This window comes from Brassica oleracea, chromosome C7 (assembly GCF_000695525.1).
Source record: "Brassica oleracea var. oleracea cultivar TO1000 chromosome C7, BOL, whole genome shotgun sequence".
NCBI lineage: Eukaryota > Viridiplantae > Streptophyta > Magnoliopsida > Brassicales > Brassicaceae > Brassica > Brassica oleracea.
Genome location: NC_027754.1, coordinates 25,704,109 through 25,716,424, shown reverse-complemented (window position 1 = coordinate 25,716,424; position 12,316 = coordinate 25,704,109). Strand labels below are relative to the sequence as shown.

General features: G+C 31.7%; 1 pseudogene; it reads right to left on the bottom strand.

Moving 5' to 3' along the window:
• Positions 1-430: 430 nt before the first annotated feature.
• On the bottom strand, positions 431-3,459 carry LOC106305167 (annotated as a pseudogene).
• Between the last annotated feature and the right edge of the window lie 8,857 nt (positions 3,460-12,316).

The window sequence follows — 12,316 nt, the reverse complement described above, 5'->3', positions numbered from 1 at the left end:
TTGTATTATCTAAGATTTCCTGACCTGCAACAAAGGGTGATTGGGTTTCCAAGATGCATTCAAGTAAAATTTTCTTCAGTCTTTGGCATAAAACCTTGGAGAATATTTTATAGCTCACATTGCATAAATTTATTGGTCAATTTTTTTTTTTTTTTTTTTTTTTTTTTTTTTTTTTTTTTTTTTATGAATGGTGAAAACATACATATGATATTCACCCATAATACTAAACATGTCAACAAAATATTTAAAATAAAAACAAAAACAGATATATTTGTTTCATTTAAAACTTTAGTCGATAGACAAAACATCAATCACTAAATGCCAAAGCACTCCATAATATACTTTGAAGTTTTAAGTCACACACATTTCCAGTATTATTTTTAATACATTATAAAATAAGCAAGTTTACTTTTTAAAACCAAAACCCTCTTTAATTGTTGTTGACATCTGGTGGTAAGAATTTTGTTGTTGATGTTGGGTCACCTTCGGGGAATTTGTTATATGCATTCCCTATCTTGGCATCGTTTTTTGAACATATGAATATTTCCTTCGCCATATTGCAAAATTTGCTACAAAAAATTATAAATACTCACTAAATTTTGCCAAATGTTAAGAAAAAGAAAACTAGCACTTACAGCCACAGATCATCTCCAAAAAACCATTGTATCACCATCAGCGTCTATGAAAAATATTTTCCATTGATTGTGCGTGTGCAACTTGCCTTTGATATCAAAGATTCTTTCTAGTTCTTCGATCAACTGATTGTATCCATAAAAAAAAAGTTAAATCCACAGTTCTTTCTATGGCACCTTCCATACAAACCTGATCAGTAACCATATCAAAAGCATATGAACTTTATAGTCATCTAAGTCTATTTAAAATATACATTATGCATTAAAAATCTATGATCAAAATAAAATATGGACACACACACACATATATATATATACACACATTAAAGTTATCTAATTAATAACATACTTCTTATGAAAACCCATGTTTTTGTTGTACCTAATAAATAGTTTTAAACTTGACTAATAAGTAAAAAAATAAGAAGATGGTGATCTATTTTATACCTTAGTATGACTTTTAGTTTGGATGTCGTCAACCTTTTCTTCTACAAAGATTTTAGAAATTTTAGATTTTTTATATGATTCAATTGGTTCGATGGGATCCTTTGTTTTTGCGGGAATTGGTAGATCAACTCCAAACAATTTGTACCTAGTAGTCGCGGTGGTGGTTGGCGTTTCTTTCACTGCTTGAACCATTTGCTCATTGTAGTTTGGCTTGGACATGGTAGGGAAAGAGTAGCTCATTAAAGACTGTATGCTAGACTGTCCTATTTCTTGCCCTTGGGTCAATGTAGGAACCCACATATTTGAACCTATAACAAAAAAATATAATGATAACTAATTCACAAAGAAGTTTGAACTTACTGAGTAGCGTTTACTCACCAAAATCATGTATTTCTCTTTGACGTTTATTTTTTCGAAAAACTGATTTGAGAATGTTTGATGAATGTATGAGAAGGCTCGATCTCCCATGGAGATACTTTATCAGGTCTTGGAATTGTTGCAGCTTCATCTCATTGTACCTATAAAATAAATTTAGTGGATGTTATATGTTACTTTATAAAAACATATTCTAAAATAATATAATTATTAAGTATAGCTAGTACTAATTTTACTTCTAGACTTCGCCATTCTGAATCCTTCCAATGAGTGGAGAAATCTCTCACTCTTACTATTGTTCCATAGTATCTAGTATAGTAAAATCATTTTTGTAATTAATCATATTTCGAAAAACTAAAATAAATTTCAAGATTTACCTTATTTCATTAAAATCTCTTCCTTCAAACTTCATCAAAAATCTGGAGCCTATACTAAATTTCTTATTCACTCCATCTATAAATTTGTCAAAGTTGACAAGGAATTGGCTCGACCTGATATCATCACATCAATAATAAATAGAATTTTATTTGTTGAATAAACTATTTTCATAATTTTTAATTTAATAATAAAATATTTTTCTTTACCTTGGCTTATAGAACACAACGAACATACATTTTCTTTTAACCGCATTCAATGCAGTAGCAACTATAACATGGTGCATACTTTGTTTTGAAATTAATGATGATGGTTTGTTGTGTTGTTGATGAATAGCTGCTTTTCTGATTCCAACTCGTGATTCTCCGTTCTCTCCTCTGTGATAAAAAATAGTTAAAATCCAAAGTCCAATAAACAAATGAGATGTAAAATGAAAGAAAAATATACCGAAGGAATACAAAAGAGTCTCCAACATCCAGATCTTTTCTTTTTGCAAAATCATTCCAACCAGATGTGAAAAGATGTCTTTGTGGTGTACCTAGTTGATTATTTTCCAGAAAATAAAGATTAATAATCAATACTCGGTTGACAAAAAAAAAATCAATACTCACCAATTTTTATATCAAAAAATAAATTGTTACCTCTTAAAGTGTGTTTAAATTTCCATTCATGACCATGCATATCTTTAGCAATTACCTCTTGACTTGGTGTTAGCTTGGATGTATCCTAAAAAATTATTTGATACAAAATGTTATATAAAATTTTACAATTTGGGTCAATGTAAGTCAGTGTTAATACCAGCAGAGGAAGACATTCAATTGCATGTCTTTTATTCAAAACAAAACTACCCTTTTTACTGGTATCAGAAGCACTTAACACCTTAGTAAAATAGTTAATGTTTTGTATGTTGTTTTCAGGTTTAGGAGTTGGGATTTCAACTTCCTAAAAAAAAAAAGAATTCTTAATATTAATTAAAGAGATATTAAGAAGACCTGAAATTAATTTATTAAAGGAATAAATTATTATTTTGCCACTCACAGATATATCAGGCAATAAAGAAATTTCTGCATAAATTTCATCTGTTGTAGTCTCTACCAAAGACCATATATAAAATATACCCAAAACAATACCATTTACAGTAAGTAAGTATAGCTCATGTGCATTTAATAAATAAGAAACATAAATAATAAATGAAACATACCTTGAGCTTAATACTAAAAACATTGCAGCGAATTTTTGAAGGAATATCAAAATTTGGTTTTAGCTGACAAAGTTCATCGTCCATATATCTAGCTAGCTGGTTAGACCAACAAATTTTTGGATAAGTTTTTAAATCAAAACATAAGCGAAAGAATATAATAAGTTTGAAAATAAAATATTGCATGTTCTATGTGCCCTTGAGGAAAATAATATATCTCTTCTCCAACTTTTGGAGGATCAAACAGAGGACCAGCACATAACTTACATAATTGACAATACATATAGTTATTGCTTTCATCAGTAGCTACACAAACAGACAAAATATAATTACAGATAATATTTTTTATCAATTGAAAAACAAACTCAAAACCAAAAATTCCTCACTTATACCTAAAAATTCAGGTTGCCCATGCATGATTTGGTCACTCGCCATCAGCCCTTATCAACACTGATATGTTATTTGTTTTTTTGTTCGGACAAGTTTGTTTTCTTATACGATCTTTATTTATTTTTTATATTTCCACAAATTTGATATGTATCAGTATTTATAGGTGAAACAATATTAATAGTCCATTAATATCTATTCCGGTATGAGTTTTGACTAATAATTTTAACGAGTTATCTAAAAGTGTCGAGTCAAAGATGTATCTTTTAGAAATACCAAAAGTTATTTAATATCAGTAAACTATGTTTCTAAATATATTATAATATTTTTATAGAGGGGACATGGACCATTCCCGTCTCATAATTAGATTGATATGCCTTTGGAAAAACGACAAGACAATGGTCTTCCGTAATTAATGCATTTTTAGCTCTTTCATTAATAGGAAACTCACAAAACAGGCATTACAAGTGATGTTAGAGAGGTCCATTCTCCCATCATTTACATCTTTGATTAAAATTTACCGAAAATTCATATGTTTCGACACGATCCACACATGAATAGGTAGTGACCAATGGATCCACAATCTATCTCATCACTGCTATTGGGCCACATCGAAACGTCACTGCAAGCTCCTGATAAAAAAAATCAGTGCCTTCAATAAAATCATAGACTACATACGTCCACCTTTGAAGAATCCAAAAAAACTTTCTAGCCGGCCGTTGAAGGAAAGCTTCATTGAATCCTCTATAGAAAATATTTTCAGGGTAATATAGGGCAGCAACGAATTGCTCCAACAAAAAGGAAAATTTGAGTTCACTGAAGAAGCAAGAGGATCAATTGTATGCCGCCATAATTTGATTCATTAAAACATGTGGAAAAGAAAGAAAACACTAGCACAAGTGATGTTATCTCTTAAACTTCCTTGAGAAACATATACATGTATATATCCATTAATCACACTAACCCAAGAGGATATATGTATACTTTTGTCTATTGGCCCATCTTTGTAGTAAACATTTTCATCGTTGCTTGCAAACAATATCTTGTTCTTAAGAAAATCAAATACTGCAACCACTGTGGCAAGAAACACCCTCCCCAAAATCAAAGGTGCATCAAAACCATTGCCCCCAAGTAAAGACAAACCAGTTAATCCTCTTGGAAATACTGATGTTCATTTAAGCGAGTATGGAAGCTTAAATCCATAGTGATTATATGTGTAAACAATTGACTTATCGGCCCATTTTATGCATTCTATTTTCAGCAAAAAAAACTTATGGATATTGTTGGAGAAAAATCAAAAAGAAAATATTTTGAGGCATCAACATTTTGCAACTACAAAAAGTTTACACTTCCAACTGTGGACCCTAATCATGTTGTACGAGTAATTGAGTTATTTCACTTCATTTTCTGTTAGTCGAAATATGAGGGTATCTCATATTTCGCTTTGGAATATACATATTGTTAATTGCTAATAAAAGATGTCATGCGAGTTGTGTTTATTTCAGGACATATTTAAGAAAAATTCTCAGTAGGGTTATGTCCCTTGAAAATAAGCTAAAACTTGATGATATAAATAAGAACCTCGTCAAAAATCTTTCGTGTCCAAGTCAACAAAGAAAGTGCAATGCAAACACAAAAATAACATATCGGGTTCTTTTGAAATGAAATCTAAAATAATTTTTCACAAATGTGGGAAGCATTATCTTCTTTAATATCAGCAAATACTTTGTATAAGTTTCAAATTAGTGATTCAAATTTTATTTACTATTGCTATTTTTATTAATTTAGACTTCTATATTTTATTTTAAAAATATAAATTTAATACCTTTTATATTTCAATATCGATTTTGATATCATAACATATTTTCAATCAGTCATATTTGAATATAACATTATACATGACTTCCAATATATATGACTCCGTGTTTTTTTTTCTACAAAGAATATATATATTTCAGTCGCAAATGGATATGAATATTCATTTAATTTCTTTCTAAAATGGTAACATATAAATAACCAAAAAAAATGACCAAGAACAGCTCTTATAAAAACTACATTAATACTAATATTTTTATATATCCTTAAGATATTAATTGCTAAGATATTCTCCGAGTGATATTTATCATAAACATATTATAAAGTTACCCACAAAAATGTGAAACAATAAGATTTTCACCTAACAGTGGTACATTTCAATATTGATTTTTATATCACAACATATTAATTGTTTTGATTGATGTTAATATGATACACGACTTCAGATATTAAATATGTTAGAAATTGTAAAAATCTGTACATTAAGAATATCATTTTTATAAACACTTAAATAATTACCATAAGGTTCACTTATAAATAAAATTTATATCACAATATAAATTATCTAATGAATAATAGATGCTCTTAAATCTATAAGTGTGTGTATTTTTCGTTCAAAATAAAAATCGCTTAAATTTTCTTCTGAAATGTATATATTTCAATCGCCAATGATGGTAAATAACTTATTAGTTTTTTGTATAATGGTAACTTATCAATAACTTTGATCTTACAAAAATAATCTTTACGTGAAATCACACTTACAAATTAAGACTATATCATTAGTATAAATTAAGAAATTGTATAAAAATTATAAATATCATAACCACATATCTTTTACCCAAAAAATTATAAATTCGACACGATTAAAGTATTATTTAATGTTTAAAATTATTTACTACCATTTTCATCGTATGAATAATAATTTAAATTAATATTTGCTTCGTTAAAGAATAATAATTACTTCATTGACATATTAAGTAAAAATGATTCGTCTATAATAAAGACTAGAAATGTTTAATTTTTGATAAATTTGAAAATGTACTACGATTTATCTAATGATACATATGATTGGTTTATGGTATCGGTTGGGACAAATCATATTCCGACTATATCTTTAAAAAATGATTATTTCTCTCATATTCATTTTGAATTTTTTTGGGAATACTCTATAACTTACAAACTGATTATATTATATAAGAATTATCATATTAGTTCGAAAAATTACTTCCCACAAAAATAGTACATATTAAAAATATTATTGGAGTAATAAACTATTAAACTAAATCGAATTACAAATAAAATTATAGTTTCTACTATATTTATTAAAGTACAATATTTTACGTTTCCAATAAGAATATATCAAGAGAGACGAAAAGTTTATTAGGATTATTTAGTTCACACATTTGATTATACATATGGGTTGAGAGCAATAATTATCATAAAATAAATTTCGTTTTCCTACATATCTTTTTTTGAACTTCATTATGTCACTTTTTTCATAGATCTCAACTGGTATAGATCTATAAATGATCATATATCAAAGCTGCCATTAACTTTATAACTTTGAATTGTTTAATATTTACCCCTGTGGGTTTGATTTTTACATGTTTAAAGACATATATTATATTAAATGTCAACAAATTTATAAAAATTGAACTCTATAAGGTTAATAGAACTGGAAAACAGTATTTTATATTGGAGTTTTCTAAAAAAATAATTTATAAATTTTGAATAATAACTTAATGTGTTATACTCCTTAAATTCAAATGATAACGTTAATGTTCAAGTCGTTAAAATTTGTTCTACTGCTATATTTGAACTGTGTTTGTTAAACATGTCTTTGAGTTAACAGGTCTTTACTATTATGATTTGACAGGTGTTTGATATCCAAAATTTGTATGTTAATGAATACTAATGATATTATATACGAAATTATTTAAAACATTCAGTTTCCTATATATCGTATTCTTCTTTTTTTTTTAACACCAAATGCTTATATTAAAATTAAAAGTCGAAGAGCTTGAGTTCGTTACAAACGGAGAGATCCTCGACAGTAAACTGATAAACGAAAATAACTAAAACATAACGAGGGATAGATGTGGCGAAGGAGATAAGAGACCCATAGAGAAACTTCACTTGTATTCCTACAGCCCGCGTTCGAAGAAACGCACATAAGTCAAAAATGACGTTGAAGAACCCAGCAAGTGGGTTTTGAGAGCGAGAAGTCCGTGAACCTCTGTATAAGCTAGCAGCTCCGGTGAGAGAGTCGCAGAGACAAATCTGTGAAGAACCGTCGATGCTTGAGACGGCGTAGTCTGTTGGAGTCGCAGCAGTGACATAGTAGCGAAAAGGTCTGGCGAGTCCACACTCTTGCACAATAGTTCATGCGGTAAGGAAAGGGGTGGGAGGATTGTAGAGCCGACTATGTGAAGAACCGACGATGCTTGAGATGGCGTACTGTAATAGAGACGCAGCGGTGAAATAGTAGGAAGATCTAGCGTGTCCACACTCTTGCACATTAGTTGCGACAACGAGAGACGGGGTGAGAGGACCGTAGAGTTGACTTTGTGAAGAACCGTCGATGCTTGAGACGGCGTAGTGTGTTGGAAACGCTTCGGTGACATAGTAACAATCAAATCTGGCGAATTCACACTCTTTCACAGTAGATACGGCGACGAGGATATGGGGTGTCACGGAGACGTTGCGGCAAATGACTAGAACAATGTCGAATCTGAGACTGATCTTTGGAGGGGTCGTCGCTTTAAACGAAAGCTTCACAATGGAAGATTCTGCATACAAACCAAATCCCAAAAGATGGTCGGAGCCCTATAGAGTCTTGGTGGAGGAAGTGACTTAGATCGTAGTGGTATCGGAGGTGTTGGAGGTGTAGAGGTGACAAGTAACGATGGCAGCAGCGTTGAAAACACGTAGCCTTACTAATGAAGAACACTCGACATGGGAGATGAACGGTCGTGGAGCAGCGATAGAGATGAGGAGATCACTGGCTGAGGGAGGAGCTTCCCAAGGTATAATCGGTGATGCACACAGCTCGTCGAAACAACCGTGGAGTGGAGCAGCGGTCGTAGACGAAACAGAGTCGTCTTGGTGACTAAACAGAGTTAATGTTACTGTTGACGCTGATGAGGTGTTGCCGGCGAGACTGCAGTGAACGACGACTCCAGAGGAGGGGGAGAGTCGGGGCTTTCACCACAGCAGCCACTGGGAGGGGGGACTTGCGAGGTTACGATGCGGTGGAGGAGACAGAGAGGAGTGGTGGGGGAGCAGCACATACATTAAAGAGAGCAGATCTGGAAAACCCACCCTCAGGCTTTGCAGATCTGGTGTTTGCGTTTTTGATTGTACAGGGAGAAGCTGCGACGAGGACTGGGTCGGTAGTATCGGCGGCGACGAGAGGAAAAAGAGAGTTAACGACGACGAGGAGAGCGTGGGCGGAGGCGACGGCGAAGGGAGCGCATAAGGAGGTGACGGCGAGAGGAGCAGTGGAGTCGACGGCGTCGATCTGAGTGGAAGTGCTAGCAGATACATGAATCCAGCCGAGAAAGACCGGGAACAAAGCAAAAACGAAGAGTGAATGAGCCAAAGAACAAAGGACGGAGATGGTGTCCTGACGCCAGCGGCCAGAGGCCTTACCGGCGTCAAGAAACATTGACGGCGGCGTTGTCACGATACCTGAACCAGAGAGAAAACTAGGGCTTTATTCCTATATATTGTATTCTAAATCATATTATTTTACATAACTGGGATTCACTTTCGGTTTTCAATATTTATTATATATTTTCTGATTCGGTTCCAACCGAAAGTTGCATATCTACTCTATTAAAAGAGGAGTACAAATATCATGTAAACCTGACTGCTGATGTAATTTACTCTATTAAAAGAGGAGTACAAATATAAAATATTCCTAAGTTTTCCAATTTATTTACAATGACATGCCATTAGAGTTATCAATTAACCTACCTTTTAGGATTTTATGTATTTTTCTGCTTAATTAATATATTTTCTAATTTGACCTTTAACTCAAAAAAGCAACAGTAATTTAAAAAAACAATCTCGCTAGCTAATCAATTAATTAGGGTCAAAAACACATCCTATAATCTAGCTAGCTAATAAATATTGTCTATAAATGAAATCATCTACCATTTAATAATGATATAAAATTATTTATTCATCATCTTTTATCCTTGATATTCCTATATAATTAGAATAAGTATAAACGATGTAGATTTATTAATACTATATTATTAATAGTTAATTAATAAAAATGATAAGAAATCTATAAAGCCACCTAAATCAATTTAAGTATTTATTTACTAAATTTAGAACAAAATATTTTTTTAAAGAATATAGTTATAATTTTCATTATTCATTAGTAATAACTAAAAAACCACATAAAAAGAATCATTTATATAATATATTAATAAACATATATTTAAATGTAAATATATTATTTTATGCATACTTTTGTACAAAATAACCATATATAAGTGTTGAAGAGTATAAAATTCTGATCCGTAAAAAAATAAAAATACATTCGTGCGGATAATCGGGTCAAATTCTAAAAATGAGTGATAAAGTTGACAGCTCAAAAATAAAATATAATTACTCAATATAAACTATAAAATTATTATGTTTTTGAAATGTCATCTTTACCAAATATTTAATATAGATAACTTGTTAAAATTTATATTAATATTTGTTTATAAAAGGTAAAACTAAATACCCATGTGGGTGCACGGATCAAGCTATAGTTTATGAATTAATGTTAATGTATATTCATAGCAATATATATAGTCTATGCAATAAGAATTCATATTTCACTTTCTATCACATTATCCTATAATCGAACAATATTCACATAAACAAGTTGCGCGAATGAAGTAACAATTATAAAAGCATAGTCAAGGTTTTGAAATGGTGATACGCTGATGATTGGCAACTTCGAATATGGATAAAATTTCTTATGTGGGATAAAGAGTTAAATGGTGTACTCTTTGTATATAATTTAATCATTTATGTACACTAATATTGTTTTCATATTCGTAAGGTATAAAAAAATTGTTGCATTCGTTTGTAATCGCCACTTCCCTTACTTTGAAAGGGTGTTGCGAGATTTTTCTTGGTTTGAATTGTCAATTTTCATTATTAGAAATGATCTCTTGAGAGTGGCTAATTTTAGTTTAACAAAGACAATTGCAAATATCAATGTTTTTAAACCCGACCCGGACACTGAACCGAACGACTTACCGGATTGCTGGATCACTGGGTCGACCGCGGATGAACCGCAAGTTAATAAATGAATTAATTTTATTATATAAGAATATATCAGCTACGTAAATAAAAATATAGAAATTAAATTTTAATATTTTCTAAATGTTTTTTAAAACATAAAATAATAGTTTGGATATGTATATATTATATGTTTAAAAATATTTAGAAAATACTTAACTTTAGTTTTTATATTTTCATTTGACATACAAAATATCAAAAAAATAGTTTAGAATATTTAAAATTTTCTCTAACAAGGTAAGAGTTATGACATCTAAGAAAATAAAAACATAAAATTTAATTATAAATATTTCAATGTCTAATGTGAATAATAAATTAAACTTCAAATACAAGATAAACCAAAATAAAAGATCATTGTAATAAATTGTCAATAACAGAAATAAACTAACACCAAATCACATCAACTAATTTTGGTTCTCTCTACCATCGTTCACTTCATTTCCTTCAGGTGACATAGTGAAATCTTCATCAAAATCTAAATATCACAAATATAAAACTGAAAACGGAAAACCTAACTTCTTCGTTTTTGTCAGCATCTAATTTCTTAATTGCAAATTTAGAATATAAAACATAATCAAAAAACATAATTAAAAACTTTAAAAAAAATTATTTATTGGTTCAACCGGTGGTTCAACCGGTATCGGATTCTGGGTTTTTGCGGATTTCTAAATATTGGGTTTTTTCACAAAACCCAAACATGATTTTTTCTTGGTTTCCGGGTTTACCGGTTCAACCGCGGGTCCGGATCGGGTTTCAAAACACCGGCTAATATCAATTTAAGTTAAGACACCAAAGTTGTGGATAACCCTTTTTCTGACTGTCATTTATGAATTTAGCATCATTTGAAGAGGTTATTAATGACAAAACTGATAAGCTATACTCCATGGGTAGTAAATTGTCAAATTTATCTGATTAAATATATTTTTGATACATAGTTTCTTAGGTATTCTCAACGATTCAAGAAGGCTTTGATCCTAGAAATTCTCAGACTAAATAGGATTCATTGCGTTATCGTAGCGTGAGCTACACCAGTTGGTGTCAGAGACATCCGTTTAAGATTTCTCAATCTTAAACAATCGATCATGGCACCGCGGAAACTTACGGACGATCAGCTCGAAGAAATATGACTCACGTTGGAGAAGTTTACAGCTGGATTACAGGCGGCACTACAAACCTCTGTGACTACAGCGTTACAGACGGTACTACACGAGCAACACCGACTACGTGATGCTCAAGGAGACAACCTTCCAAATCGACAGCAGCAACGTGCAGCACAAAAAGATGCATCTGATGAGGACGAGATGATCGGTAATGTGTTTGCAGACCAGGGGAATGAACAGAGAGGACGACGTGATGGTCACCGCCACGGTCGCAACAACGAGCGCGGTGTTGAACACGATCAGCGGCCACACCAAGCTAACCGCTGGGAGTCTAGTTTTCGCTCGGAGATTCCAGAATTTCATGGCACGCTGAACCCAGAAGATTTTATTGATTGGATCAACATGGTGGAAGAAATCCTCGAGTTTCGGCAAGTTCCAGATGACGCTAGGGTTTCTTTGGTTGCAACACGATTCAAAGAATGAGCAATGGCATAGTGGCAGCAACTCAAAGAGTTGAGACGACAAGAAAAGAAATCCCGTATCGACTCATGGGAACGTCTGACAAAGTATATGCGTCGTGGTTTCTTACCCTTCAACTATGAAAGAACCTTGTATAACAAGTTACAGAACCTTCGACAGGGCACTCGTTCTGTTGAGGACTACGCGACTGATTTTTTTACATG